This window comes from Mesoplodon densirostris, chromosome 2, assembly GCF_025265405.1.
Source record: "Mesoplodon densirostris isolate mMesDen1 chromosome 2, mMesDen1 primary haplotype, whole genome shotgun sequence".
Classification (NCBI taxonomy): Eukaryota; Metazoa; Chordata; class Mammalia; order Artiodactyla; family Ziphiidae; genus Mesoplodon; species Mesoplodon densirostris.
The window spans coordinates 90,985,653-91,001,223 of NC_082662.1; the positions used below are offsets into that span (position 1 = coordinate 90,985,653).

The 15,571-nt window shown below is 41.9% G+C and overlaps 1 protein-coding gene across 3 annotated transcripts in view; it reads left to right on the forward strand.

Annotated features, from left to right (window-relative positions):
- Nucleotides 1–15,571, forward strand: part of CDC14A (cell division cycle 14A) — a 179,762-nt gene that overhangs the window by 111,374 nt on the left and 52,817 nt on the right. The gene's annotated exons all lie outside the window — the stretch shown is intronic.

Genomic DNA, 15,571 nt, shown 5'->3' on the forward strand with positions numbered 1-15,571 from the left:
TGTCATTGTCTTGGATTGACAAATTCAGGGGAGGAGAAATGCAAAGCTTTCCTTGAAACTCAGCATCTCTCTTGATATTATTCCGCACCTAACAAACATTGGGAAAATGAACCGCTCTGGTGTTAAACATTCTTGTTACAGGTATTCTCTTTATTATAACCTTGACCTGTGAATGTTGACCTTGTAAAGAATATTTTAAGAGATATATATATTTTATGTTGCAGAGGTTTTTATATTTTAATCAGAACCTTTAGCGTCGAAGTCAGTTCTTTTATAGGAAGGTCACATTTACAGGTGTTGACATCTTTTTGAGAGTGCTATTTCATTTGCTTCCACTTGTACACACATGTAGGATTCTTTCATAAGGATTACACTTTTGATTTAATTACAGCTGTATTGCTTTAAATAGCGTGCTTAGCTACTATAGGCCTGTTAATTATTTTGACATCTGCCCTAATTAAGTCAGCTTAGTTTCCTGGGAATTAAAGCAGCACGGAGCATTTTAATTGAACTATAAGGAGGAGGGAGAGAGACCCTTATCCAATGTCAAATGGACTTTGGTAGCTGCTGAAAAAAAATGATTTTCATGCCTCAACGTAAATACTAAAAATAGAGACAAACTGGAAACATCTTCTGGGAATGTGTGAAATCTTACAATGATTCAATATGTGCAGTTTGCCTTCTGGTTGATAAAAGGAATGGCTATGATTTCGTGAAATTTTCTAGCACAAATAATCATTAAACAACGGCAACATTGTGATGTTCCAGTATGTGCTTTTTGATGTTCTATAGGAGTTGCAGAAAACGCCTGGAACTGTAAGGCAATCAGTGCTTAACTTGGTATAAATAGAAGACGTTTCAAAGTCTTCTCTTGCTGTGCCAGGGAGCCCTTTAATTATGAATGCTTTAAAAAATTTGTTAAAGTTTTTATAGAAACTTAGTGAACTGTTCCTATTCTGTTGAACTGTGGTAAGAGCTCCTAACTATTGAGTGCTAAGTAGGTTCTTTTTATAGATCTAAATTATAGACTCTTTTTTAAAGGGGGAAGCAACTTTAGTTTTAGAGAAAGTTGAAAATTTTCTGCACCACCTTTTTTTCTTGGTTGTGAGTGTGTGTGATGAGGAGCGCAACCAAGGGAACGGGCAGCCTCCTGCACAGGGAGGGGTTCAGGGAGAGACAGTGTTGTCTCTGTAGGGAAGGCCATTTTCTCCCCAGACAGAGACCCAAACTGGTGACTTGAAGGAGGACACTGGAAACCAACTGGCTTCCTGCTTCAGGCTGTCCAGCTGTGTTGTATCAGCATGATTACCTGTAGTCCTGTCAGATGTCTGAGGACTTAACAACTCTGCAGAAACAGAAAATATTTGCTCTGGGCACAAACATGAAGGCAAATAACTCATATTAAAGGAAGAGAGCCCTACTGAGACCATGATTAAGCTTCACTCTTTTCTAAAGAATGTTGTTGTTTTATCTGGGGTAAAATGTACTTCAGATGAAAACAGGACACACACACACACACACACACACACACCTCATCTAATAAAATAGTGTAAATATAATTTTTAAAAAAGAAGAGTGAATGGGAAGGGAATGCCAGGCATCCATAAACATGAGCTTGATTGTAATTTCATTTGCATTTTTGATATGTATTCTCAACCTCAGGGGATACTGCCCTTAAGGGGGAAAAATTGTTTTTGGGTGGTAAAAAACATTTTCTTTTTCTGTATAAAGTGCAGATTTATACATGGCACATAAAGAAATATGTGGTATGTCTGTGACAGTAAAATTTCATGGGGGACAGTTAGGAAAAAAAATGCCTAGAGAGGCTCTTGGTTGGGGGGGAGGACAATAATGAAGAAAAGGTTGAGAAACACTGACTTAGAGACATGCGTTTAAAAAATTTTCACATTTATGAAGCTAGGATGGATCTTAAAATTGATCGCCTACCATAGTTTAATTTTTTCTTAGTGGAACTTAAATAATGGTGTGTGTTACACCGTTAGATGACAGATATCTTAGATTTGCTGAAAATTTGTGTATTTCCAAGTACTGAGGAAATTAGAGAAGATTCTCTTTATTATTTGACTAGAAAAAGCTGACAAGAGGCCCCCTCCTTTTGAGGGAGGGGGGAGATTCCGAAACATATAAAAAACGAAGGCACCAACATTTTCCTAAGTCCTTTTCTAACTAAATGTTTTCATGGATGACATTGTACCAATTTTCCAGGCTAGAAATATCCATTGCCTTTAGCTTTCTCTGTGACCCAATCAAAATGTCTTTCTCATTCAGCTCTTCGTTGTTACCACTGTCTCCCCCGTCCATGCCTGTCAGCCAGCCTTGCTCCTGCCCCAGCCTTCCAGCTCCTCTCTCTGGCTCCCGTCTCTGTCCTTTCCAATCCAGAGGTATGCTGCTTCCTCATCCAGCTGCTTTTATCATGTCACATTCTTTGCCCCCAAATATATGACAGCTTTATTTTGCCCTTTACATTGATTAAAGGCAAAATCAGATTTTTGCATGATACCAATTGTATGTTTATTAGTTGTTGATAATATCATGAATTTCATAATACTTTTTTTTTTTTTTTTTTTTTTTTTTGCGGTACGTGGGCCTCTCACTGCTGTGGCCTCTCCCATTGTGGAGCACAGGCTCCGGATGCGCAGCCTCAGCGGCCATGGCTCATGGGCCCAGCGGCTCCGCAGCATGTGGGATCTTCCTGTACTGGGGCACGAACCCATGTCCCCTGCATCGGCAGGCGGACTCTCAGCCACTGCGCCACCAGGGAAGCCCCCATAATACTTTTTAAATGAGTTGAATTTCGTTCATCAGAGGCTCATCTACATGTTTGAGGAGTAATAACACATATATGCAGGAGATGTGCCCTAATCAGTGCTCAGAGAACTTTGCATCTGGATTTGGGGATTCCCAAATAACTCAGCATCTTTGGTGTCTTTGGCCCACAATTGATAACCTGCTTCCCCTAAGTACAGGTTCCTCCACTTAAATCAGAGGTGCCCTTTAATCTGCTTCCTCCACACCCATCTGCCCTTACTTTCTACTCAGCACACACTGACACATTCTCCAGACCAGCCAGGCTTTCCATCACTGGACCCTTTGCTGAAAATGTTCTGTGACCTTCCTATTCTTTAGAGTCTGTTGAAGTCCTTGTCATCAATGACACATTCTTTGAAGACACCAACAGCTCACACAGTCCCTTTCTTTGAGAGCCCAGTTTCAGTTTAAACCTAATTTCTTTGCTTCTTGGTTAATATTCTTGTGTCTACAACTTCTTTGATAACGTGTCGTGGTCAAAATTACATCCTCTACTTGCTTATCTCCTTATCCTCTGAGCAAAGCCCTGTCCTGGGTAGCTTGTAGACAGCAAATAAACATTGGACTAGCTGAATCAAAGGATTAAAAGCAAAGAGCCACTTTGTCGTTCTATAAGAAAAACAGTATACGATAGGAAGAGATTAAGTAGTGGAAAAATAACTCAGCACAGTGTCTTGCTCATGGGTGGTACTTAACAAATAAAAGTTTATAGTACTGAATTTAATTCCAAGAAGCCAGATATGGAAAGATTTAGAAAATGCTTGTAATAAGCATTAGTGGCTCAGTACTGTATATCTCATGAGGGCAGGCATCCTGCTTGTCTTCCTGTTTCTGGCCCCAGCGTCTGTCACAGCGCCGCATGCTCAGCTGGTCTTAGTATTTGTAGAATTCAGTGACTGAATGGATGAGCCGAGAGTGGAAAGAACTCTGGGACAATCACAGGACCCCTGGGGATTTCAGTCCTGAATACCATATTCACTTGTTATGCTAATGTGAGTGAACGGGTTAGTATCTTTGGGCTTCAGTTCTGGTGTGTGAACAACAACCACCATATTTGAAGACCCTACAGCTTGATCAAATTTTTGAATATTTTGGGAAAGGAGGAAGCCAGTGTACATTAAAAAAAATTGTCTAAAATGTAAAATCCTATCACTTTTTTAAATAGATTTTTATTGCAGTATAATTACGTCACAATAATGTGTTAGTTTCTGTTGTACAACAAAGTAAATCAGCCATATGCATACACATGTCCCCATATCCCCTCCCTCTTGAGCCTCCCTCCCACCCTCCCCATCCCACCCCTCTAGGTCATCGCAAAGCACCGAGCTGATCTCCCTGTGCTATGTGGCTGCTTCCCACTAGCTATCCATTTTACATTTGGTAGTGTATATATGTCCATGCCACTCTCTCACTTCGTCCCAGCTTACCCTTCCCCTTCCCCGTGTCCTCAAGTCCATTCTTTACATCTGTGTCTTTATTCCTGTCATGCTCCTAGGTTATTCATAACCTTTTTTTTTTTTTAGATTCCATATGTATGCGTTAGCATACGGTATTTGTTTTTCTCTTTCTGACTTACTCCACTCTGTATGACAGACTCTAGGTCCATCCACCTCACTGCAAATAACTCAATTTTATTTATTTTTCTTTATGGCTGAGAAATAGTCCATTGTATATACGTGCCACATCTTCTTTATCCATTCATCTGTCGATGGACACGTAGGTTGCTTCCATGTCCTGGCTTTGTAAACAGAGCTGCACTGGACATTTTGGTACATGACTGTTTTTGGATTATGGTTTTCTCAGGGTATATGCCGAGTAGTGGGATCACTGGGTCATATGGTAGTTCTATTTTTAGTTTTTTAAGGAACCTCCATACTGTTTTCCATAGTGGTTGTATCAATTTACATTCCCACCAACAGTGCAGGAGGGTTCCCTTTTCACCACACTCTTTCCAGCATTTATTGTTTCTAGATTTTTTGATAATGGCCATTCTGACTGGTGTGAGGTGATACCTCATTGTAGTTTTGATTTGCATTTCTCTAATAATTAGTGATGTTGAGCATTTTTTCATGTGCCTCTTGGCCATCTGTATGTCTTCCTTGGTGAAATGTCTGTTTAGGTCATCTGCCCATTTTTAACTGGATTGTTTGTTTCTTTGATAATGAGCTCCATGAGCTGTTTGTATATTTTGGAGATTAATCCTTTGTTTGTTGTTTCATTTGAAAATATTATTTCCCATTCTGAGGGTTGTCTTTTTGCCTTGTTTATGGTTTCCTTTGCTGTGCAAAAGCTTTTAAGTTTAATTAAGTCCCATTTGTTTATTTTTATTTTTATTTCCGTTACTCTAGGAGGTGGGTCAAAAAAGATCTTCCTGTGGTTTATGTCAAAGAGACATTTTCCTATGTTTTCCTCTAAGAGTTTTATAGTGTCCGGTCTTACATTTAAGTCTTTAATCCTTTTGGAGTTTATTTTTGTGTATGGTGTTAGGGAGTGTCCTAATTTCATTCCTTTACATGTAGCTGTCCAGTTTTCTCAGCACAACTTATTGAAGAGGATGTCTTTTCTCCATTGTATGTTCTTGCCTCCTTTGTCGTAAATTAGGTGCCCATATGTGCATGGGTTTAACTCTGGGCATTCTATCCTGTTCTATTGATCTATCTTTCTGTTTTTGTGCCAGTACCACACTGTCTTGGTTACTGTAGCTTTGTAGTATAGTCTGAAATCAGGGAGCCTGATTCCTCCAACTCTGTTTTTCTTTCTCAAGATTGCTTTGGCTCTTCAGGGTCTTTTGTGTTTCCATACGAATTGTAAAATTTTTTGTTCTAATTCTGTGAAGAATGCCATTGGTAGTTTGCTAGGGATTGCACTGAATTTATAGATTGCTTTGGGTAGTATAGTCATTTTCACAATATTGATTCTTCCAATCCAAGAACATGGTATATTTCTCCATCTGTTTACGTCATCTTTGATTTATTTCATCAGTGTTTTATAGTTTTCTGAGCACAAGTCTTTTGCCTCCTTAGGCAGGTTTATTCCTAGGTATTTTATTCTTTTTGTTGCAGTGGTAAATGGGAGTGTTTCCTTAATTTCTCTTTCTGATTTTTCATTGTTGGTGTATAGGAATGCCAGAGATTTCTGTGCATTACTTTTTTATCCTGCAACCTTATCAAATTCATTGATTAGTGGTAGTAGTTTCCTGGTGGCATCTTTAGGTTTTCCTGTGTATAGTATCATGTCATCTGCAAACAGTGACAGTTTTGCTTCTACTTTTCCAATCTGTATTCCTTTTATGTCTTTTTTTCCCTCTGATTGCTGTGGCTAGGACTTCCAAAACTATGTTGAACAAGAGTGGCGAGAGTGGACATCCTTGCCTTGTTCCTGATCTTAGTGGAAATGCTTTCTGTTTTTCACCATTAAGTATGATGCTTGCTGTGGGTTTGTCATATATGGCCTATATTATGTTGAGGTAGGTTCCCTCTCTGCCCATTTTCTGGAGAGTTTTTATCATAAATGGGTGTTGAATTTTGTCGAAAGCTTCTTCTACATCTATTGAGATGATCATGTGGTTTTTATTCCTTAATTTGTTAATATGGTGTGTCACATTGATTGATTTGCGTATATTGAAGAATCCTTGCATCCCTGGGATAAATCCCACTTGATCATGGTGTATGATCTTTTTAATGTGCTGTTGGATTCTGTTTGCTAATATATTTTTTTTACATCTTCATTGGAGTATAATTGCTTTACAATGGTGTGCTAGTTTCTGCTTTATAACAAAGTGAATCAGTTATACATATACCTATATTCCCATATCTCTTCCCTCTTGCGTTTCCCTCCCTCCTACCCTCCCTATCCCACCCCTCTAGTCGGTCACAAAGCACCGAGCTGATCTCCCTGTGCTATGCGGCTGCTTCCCACTAGCTATCTATTTTACGTTTGGTAGTGTATATATGTCCATGCCAATCTCTTGCTGTGTCACAGCTTACCCTTCCCCCTCCCCATATCCTAAAGTCCATTCTCTAGTAGGTCTGTGTCTTTATTCCTGTCTTACCCCTACTTTCTTCATGACATTTTTTTTTCTTAGATTCCATATATATGTGTTAGCATACGGTATTTGTCTTTCTCTTTCTGACTTACTTCACTCTGTATGACAGACTCTAGGTCCATCCACCTCATTACAAATAGCTCAATTTCGTTTCTTTTTATGGCTGAGTAATGTTCCATTGTATATATGTGCCACATCTTCTTTACCCATTCATCCGATGATGGACACTTAGGTTGTTTCCATGTCCTGGCTATAGTAAATAGAGCTACAATGAACATTTTGGTACATGACTGTTTTTGAATTATGGTTTTCTCAGGGTATATGCCCAGTAGTGGGATTGCTGGGTCATATGATAGTTCTATTTTTAGTTTTTTAAGGAACCTCCATTCTGTTTTCCATAGTGGCTGTATCAGTTTACATGGCCACAAACAGTGCAAAAGAGTTCCATTTTCTCCACACCCTCTCCAGCATTTATTGTTTGCAGATTTTTTTTTTTTTTTTTCCCTTTTTGCGTTATGTGGGCCTCTCACTGTTGTGGCCTCTCCCGTTGCGGAGCACAGGCTCCGGACGCGCAGGCCCAGCGGCCACGGCTCACGGGCCCAGCCGCTCTGCGGCACATGGGATCCTCCCAGACCGGGGCACGAACCCGTATCCCCTGCATCGGCAGGCGGACCCTCAACCACTGTGCCACCAGGGAGGCCCTGTTTGCAGATTTTTTGATGATGGCCATTCTGACCTGTGAGATGGTATCCCATTGTAGTTTTGATTTGCATTTCTCTAATGATTAATGATGTTGAGCATTCTTTCATGTGTTTGTTGGCAATCTGTATATCTTCTTTAGAGAAATGTCTATTTACGGCTTCTGCCCATTTTTGGATTGGGTTGTTTGTTTTTTTAAAAATATCTTTATTGGAGTATAATTGCTTTACAATGGTGTGTTAGTTTCTGCTTTATAAGAAAGTGAATCAGTTATACATATAGATATATTCCCATATCTCTTCCTTCTTGCATTTCCCTCCCTCCCACCCTCCCTATCCCACCCCTCTCGGTGGTCACAAAGCAGTGAGCTGATCTCCCTGTGCTATGCGGCTGTTTCCCACTAGCTATCTATTTTACATTTGGTAGTGTATATATGTTCATGCCTCTCTCTCACTTTGTCACAGTTACCCTTCCCCCTCCCTATATCCTCAAGTCCATTCTCTAGTAGGTCTGTGTCTTTATTCCCGTCTTGCCCCTAGGTTCTTCATGACCTTTTTATTTTCTTAGATTACATATATATGTGTCAGCATACAGTATTTCTTTTTCTTTTTCTGATTTACTTCACTCTGTATAACAGACTCTAGGTCCATCCACCTCACTACAAATAACTCAGTTTCGTTTCTTTTTATGGCTGAGTAATATTCCATTGTATATATGTGCCACATCTTCTTTATCCATTCATGTGTTGATGGACACTTAGGTTGCTTCCATGTCCTGGCTATTGTAAATAGAGCTGCAATGAACATTTTGGTACATGACTGTTTTCGAATTATGGTTTTCTCAGGGTATATGCTTAGTAGTGGGATTGCTGGATTAGTACAGTAGTTCTATTTTTAGCTTTTTAAGGAACCTCCATACTGTTCTCCATAGTGGCTGTATCAATTTACATTCCCACCAACAGTGCAAGAGTGTTCCGTTTTCTCCACAGTGTCTCCAGCATTTATTGTTTCTAGATTTTTTGATGACGGCCATTCTGTCCAGTGTGAGATGATGTCTCATTGTAGTTTTGATTTGCATTTCTCTAATGATTAATGATGTTGAGCATTCTTTCATGTGTTTGTTGGCAATCTGTATATCTTCTTTAGAGAAATGTCTATTTACGGCTTCTGCCCATTTTTGGATTGGGTTGTTTGTTTTTTTGATATTGAGCTGCATGAGCTGCTTGTAAATTTTGGAGTTTAATCCTTTGTCAGTTGCTTCATTTGCAAATATTTTCTCCCATTCTGAGCATTGTCTTTTGGTCTTGTTTATGGTTTCCTTTGCTGTGCAAAAGCTTTCATTATGTCCCAATGTTTATTTTTGTTTTTATTTCCATTTCTCTAGGAGGTGTGTCAAAAAGGATCTTGCTGTGATTTATGTCATAGAGTGTTCTGCCTATGTTTTCCTCTAAGAGTTTGATAGTGTCTGGCCTTACATTTAGGTCTTTAATCCATTTTGAGTTTATTTTTGTGTATGGTGTTAGGGAGTGTTCTAATTTCATACTTTTACATGTACCTGTCCAGTTTTCCCAGCACCACTTATTGAAGAGCCTGTCTTTTCTCCACTGTATATTCTTGCCTCCTTTATCAAAGAGAAGGTGACCATATGTGCGTGGGTTTATCTCTGGGCTTTCTATCCTGTTCCATTGATCTATATTTCTGTTTTTACACCAGTACCATACTGTTTTGATTACTGTAGCTTTGTAGTATAGTCTGAAGTCAGGGAGCCTGATTCCTCCAGCTCCATTTTTGTTTCTCAAGATTGCTTTGGCTATTTGGGGTCTTTTGTGTTTCCATGCAAATTGTGAAATTTTTTGTCCTAGTTCTGTGAAAAATGCCAGTGGTAGTTTGATAGGGATTGCATTGAATCAGTAGATTGCTTTGGGTAGTAGAGTCATTTTCACAATGTTGATTCTTCCACTCCAAAAACATGGTATATCTGTCCATCTGTTTGTATCAGCTTTAATTTCTTTCATCAGTGTCTTATAATTTTCTGCATAGAGGTCTTTTGTCTCCTTAGGTAGGTTTATTCCTAGGTATTTTATTCTTTTTGTTGCAGTGGTAAATGGGAGTGTTTTCTTAATTTCACTTTCAGATTTTTCATCATTAGTATATAGGAATGCCAGAGATTTCTGTGCATTAATTTTGTATCCTGCAACTTTACCAAATTCATTGATTAGCTCTAGTAGTTTTCTGGTACCATCTTTAGGATTCTTTATCTATTGTATCATGTCATCTGCAAACAGTGACAGCTTTACTTCTTCTTTTCCGATATGGATTCCTTTTATTTCTTTTTCTTCTCTGATTGCTGTGGCTAAAACTTCCAAAACTATGTTGAATAATAGTGGTGAGAGTGGGCAACCTTGTCTTGTTCCTGATCTTAGAAGAAATGGTTTCAGTTTTTCACCATTGAGGACGATGTTGGCTGTGGGTTTGTCATATATGGCCTTTATTATGTTGAGGAAAGTTTCCTCTATGCCTATTTTCTGGAGAGTTTTTATCATAAATGAGTGTTGAATTTTGTCAAAAGCTTTCTCTGCATGTATTGAGATGATCATATGGTTTTTCTCCTTCAGTTTGTTAATATGGTGTATTACATTGATTGATTTGCATATACTGAAGAATCCTTGCATCCCTGGGATAAACCCCACTTGATCATGGTGTATGATCCTTTTCATGTGCTGTTGGATATTCTGTTTGCTAGTATTTTGTTGAAGATTTTTACATCTATGTTCATCAGTGATATTGGCCTGTAGTTTTCTTTCTTTGTGACATCTGTGTCTGGTTTTGGTATCAGGGTGTTGGTGGCCTCATAGAATGAGTTTGGGAGTGTTCCTCCCTCTGCTATATTTTGGAAGAGTTTGAGAAGGATAGGTGTTAGCTCTTCTCTAAATGTTTCATAGAATTCACCTGTGAAACCAGCTGGTCCTGGACTTTTGTTTGTTGGAAGAGTTTTAATCACAGTTTCTATTTCAGTGCTTGTGATTGGTCTGTTCCCGTTGTTTTTGGTGTCTGCCCCCAGTGGCTAAGGTTGGTTCAGTGGGTTGTGTAGGCTTCCTGGTGGAGGGGACTAGTGCCTGTGTTCTGGTGGATGAGGCTGGATCTTGTCTTTCTGGTGGGCAGGTGTGTGTCTGGTGGTGTGTTTTAGGGGTGTCTGTGGCCTTATGATGATGTTAGGCAGCCTGTCTGCTAATGGATGGGGTTGTGTTACTGTCTTGCTAGTTGTTTGGCATAGGGTGTCCAGCACTGTAGCTTGTTGGTCGTTGAGTGGAGCTGGGTGTTGGTGTTGAGATGGAGATCTCTGGGAGATTTTTGCTGTTTTATATTACGTAGAGCTGCGAGGTCTGTTGTGGACCAGTGTCCTGAACTTGGCTCTCCGACTTCAGAGACACAGCCCTGATGTCTGGCTGGAGCGCCAAGAGCCTGTCATCCACACGGCTCAGAATAAAAGGGGGAAAAAAGAGAAAGAAAGAAAGAAAGAAGAAGGTAAAATAAAATCAAGTTATTAAAACAAAAAATAATTATTAAAAAATTTTAAGTAATAAAAACATAAAAAAAGAAAGTAGAGAGCAACCAAACCAAAAAACAAATCCACCAATGATAACAAGTGCTAAAAACTATACAAAAAAAAAAAAAATGGACACACAGAACCAAGGACAAATGGTAAAAACAAAGCTATAAAGACAAAATCACAGACAGAAGCATATGCATACACCCTCACAAAAAGAGAAAAAGGGAAAAAAATACATATATCATTGCTCCCAAAATCCATCTCCTCAATTTGGGATGATTTGTTGTCTATTCAGGTATTCCACAGATGCAGGGTACATCAAGTTGAACGTGGAGATGTAATCCGCTGCTCCTGAGGCTGCTGGGAGCAATTTCCCTTTCTCTTCTTTGTTCGCACAGCTCCTGGGGTTCAGCTTTGGATATGGACCCGCCTCTGCGTGTAGGTCGCCTGAGGGCGTCTGTTCTTCGCTCAGACAGGATGGCATTAAAGGAGCAGCTGATTAAGGAGCTGTGGCTCACTCAGGCCGGGGGGAGGGAGGGGTACGGAGTGTGGGGCGAGCCTGCGATGTTGCACCAGCCTCAGGCGTGCTGTGTATTCTCCCGGGGAAGTTGTTCCTGGATCATGGGACCCTGGCAGTGGCGGGCTACACAGGCTTCTTGGAGGGGAGGTGTGGATAGTGACCTGTGCTTGCACACAGGCCTCTTGGCGGCGGCAGCAGCAGCCCCAGCGTCCCACGCCCGTCTCCGGGGTCTGCGCCATTAGCCGCGGCTCACGCCCGTCTCTGGAGCTCCTTTAAGCGGTGCTCTTAATCCCCTCTCCTCGCGCACCAGGAAACAAAGAGGGAAGAAAAAGTCTCTAGCCTCTTCGGCAGGTCCAGACGTTTCCCCGGACTCCCTCCCGGCTAGCTGTGGCGCATTAACCCCTTCAGGCTGTGTTCACGTCGCCAGCCCCAGTCCTCTCCCTGCGCTCCGACCGAAGCCCAAGCCTCAGCTCCCAACCCCTCCCGCCCCAGCGGTTGAGCAGAGAAGCCTCTCAGGCTGGTGAGTGCCAGTCGGTCCGCACTGGTCTTCTGTGTGGGAATCTCTCCGCTTTGCCCTCCGCACCCCTGTTGCTGTGCTCTCCTCCGTGGTTCTGAAGCTTCCCCCCTCTGCCACCCACAGTCTCCACCCGTGAAGGGGCTTCCTAGTGTGTGGAAACCTTTCCTCCTTCACGGCTCCCTCCCACTGGTGCAGGTCCCATCCCTATCCTTTTGTCTCTGTTTTTTTCTTTTTTCTTTTGCCCTACCCATGTATGTGGGGAGTTTCTTGCCTTTTGGGAAGTCTGAGGTCTTCTGCCAGTGTTCAGCAGGTGTTCTGTAGGAGTTGTTCCACATGTAGATTTGTGGGGAGGAAGGTGATCTCCACGGCTTACTCTTCTGCCATCTTGAAGCTCCTCACCTCATTCTCCTTAAGTATATTCTGCCACTGCCTTCTGGACTGCAGAGTTTCCTCTGAAAAATCGGTTGATAACCTTATGGGGATTCCTTTGTGTGTTATTTTTTGTTTTTCCCTTTCTGCTTTTAATATTTTTTCTTTGAACTTAATTTTTGTTAGTTTGATTAGTATGTGTCTTGGTGTGTTTTTTCTAGGGTTTATCCTCTATGGGACTCTCTGTGCTTCCTTGACTTGGGTGACTATTTCCTTTCCCATGTTAGGGAAGTTTTCAAATATAATCTCTTCAAGTATTTTCTCAGACCCTTTCTTTTTCTCTTCTTCTTCTGTGACCCCTCTAGTTCAAATGTTGGTGCGTTTAGTGTTGCTCCAGAGGTCTCTGATATTGCCCTCAATTCTTTTCATTCTTTTTTCTGCTCCTTGCAGGTATTTCCATCATTTTGTCTTCCAGCTCACTTATTCGTTCTTCTGCCTCAGTTATTCTGTTATTGATTCCTTCTAGTGTATTTTTCATTTTAGTCATTGTGTTGTTCATCTCTGTTTGTTTGTTCTTTAGTTCTTCTAGATCTTGTTAAACATTTCTTGTAATTTCTCAATCTGTGCCTCCATTCTATTTCCAAGATTCTGGATCATCTTTACTATCATTGCTCTGAATTCTTTTTCAGGTAGATTGCCTATTTTCTCTTCATTTATTTGGTCTTGTAGGTTTTTCCCTTGCTCCTTCATCTGTGACATCCTTTTTTCTGTCTCTTTTTTTTTGTTATGAGTGGCATTGTGTTCCTGTCTTACTGATTGTTTGGCCTGAGGCTTCCAACACTGGAGTTTGTAAGCTATTGTGTAGAGCTAGGTCTTGGTGCTGAGATGAGGAACTTTGTGAGACCTCATTCCAATGAATATTCCCTGTGGTCTGAGGTTCTCTGTTTGTCCAGTGGTTCAGACTCAGAGCTCCCACAGCAGGAGCTTTGGCCTGACCCCCAGCTCATGAACCAAGATCCTGCAAGTTGCATGGGATGGCAAAAAAAAAAAAAAGAAAAAAAAAAAAAGAGAACAATAACAAAGTAAAAAATAAAATTAGATTAGGAAACTGACAGATATGTTAAAAAGAATATAAAAATAAAAATATAGATGAATCAACAACTGGAAGGTACATCAGTACCACAGTAGTGAAAAAGAGGAGGAGGGAAAAGAAAAAAAAATAAATGAAGGGGGAAAAGGCCTTGGCTGTGGATGGCAGGGCCTAAGCAAGGGCAAGGTTTGGGTGGTGGGTAGGGCCAATGCTCAGGACCCACAGGGCTGGAAAAAGCCCTGGGGGCTGTGGGGGGTGGGGCTTAGGCTCAAGGAACAGAAGGGGCCCAGGTGTGCCCCCCACCCCTGGTCTCAGAGAGCAGGGGGCCTCACCTGGGAGGCCAGCAGGCTTCCTGGGCCTCAGTGGGTGGGGCAGATGCCCTCGTCTCCTCTCCTGCTCCTCCGGTCTGGGAGGGCTCCTCCTGCCTGCCTCTCCTGATCTCCCCAGCCTCCCTCCTATGCCCCCATTGTGGGGGGCAGCCTTGGAGTGCAGGGAACCGGCCTAGGAGCTCAGCAGGCTCCCCAGGCCCGAGTGGGCAGGGCAATTGTCCTTCTCACTTCTCCCACTCCTCCCAGATGCCTCCTCCCACCTGCCTCTCCTGATCTCCCCAGCCTCCTTCTTATGGCCCCAGGACCCACGTGGCCTTGATGGGGCTTTGGAGAGGGGATACAAGCTTGGGAACTCAGCAGGCTCCCTGGAGGGCCAGGCGATCGCCCTCCATTCCTCTCCTGCTCTTCCTGGAGAGTCCCTCCTGCCTGCCTCTCCTGATCTCCCTGGCCTCAGGGGCACCGATCCTGTCTGGCCTCCACTTCTGCTCCCCCCTCAGTCCCCCCACGTCCTACTGGTTCACTTGAGGGTTCCTCCCATCTCCTTGGGCTTCAGAGTCCCCCACTGGCAGCCGGCAGGTGCCGTAATTGTGGGGAGACGCTAACTCTGCGTCTTCCCACACCGCCATCTTCATCCTATCACTTTTGTTTCTCTGGAGAGAGAGAAAAAAATCACAATTTGTAAAAACACTTTGAAGAACATTTTGATCATGATAGTAACCAATACATCCTTGAAAATCATTTCTAGTTATATTAATTTCTCCTACATAACAGAAATTGGGTTCAACATAAGAAATATGTTGACACAAAAGTTTCCAAAAAATGTAAGAGCCTCAAGAAAGGAAACTTGAGCACTTCCGTTGGCTTGGTTCTTAGTGGATTGTGTTCTCTCATAAGGGCCAGGACCATGTCTGTTTTATTCGCCACCTTATCCCCAGCTCTAGCACAGTACCTGGCAGGTAGTAGCTGCTCCATCAATACCTATTGGCTGAGGAAATAATGAAATCCTGGTCTCTGAAGGAGTTACATAGAGGTTAGGACCACCTGGTGGAGATAGTATTGAAACAGTCATGAATTAGGCAGCTAATGGGGCCTGATGATGCTTATGGTGTCTTCTTACTTTGATTCTATAATTCCTTATTCTACGATAAAAACCCTCACCATTTAAATAGGCTTAAAAAAATGACCATGATAATATAATCAGTTACACTACTGACTCAGAGTCACACACACAAAGTGTTTTTTTAAAAATTAATTAATTAATTATTTTTTTGGTTGCATTGGGTCTGCTGTGTGTGGGCTTTATCTAGTTGCAGCGAGCGGGGGCTACTCTTTGTTGCAGTGCGCAGGCTTCTTGTTGCAATGGCTTCCCTTGTTGAAGAGCACAGGCTCTAGGTGCATGGGCTTCAGTAGTTGTGGCACGTGGGCTCAGTAGTTGTGGCGCACAGGCTTAGTTGCTCCGTGGCATGTGGGATCTTCCTGGGCCATGGCTTGAACCCATGTCCCCTGCATTGGCAGGTGGATTCTTAACCACTGCGCCACTGGGGAAGTCCACAAACTGTTAACTGAAGGTTCATCTTAGCCTGGGCTGGAGCTAAGGATGGGGAGCATGGGGACACCTGACAGC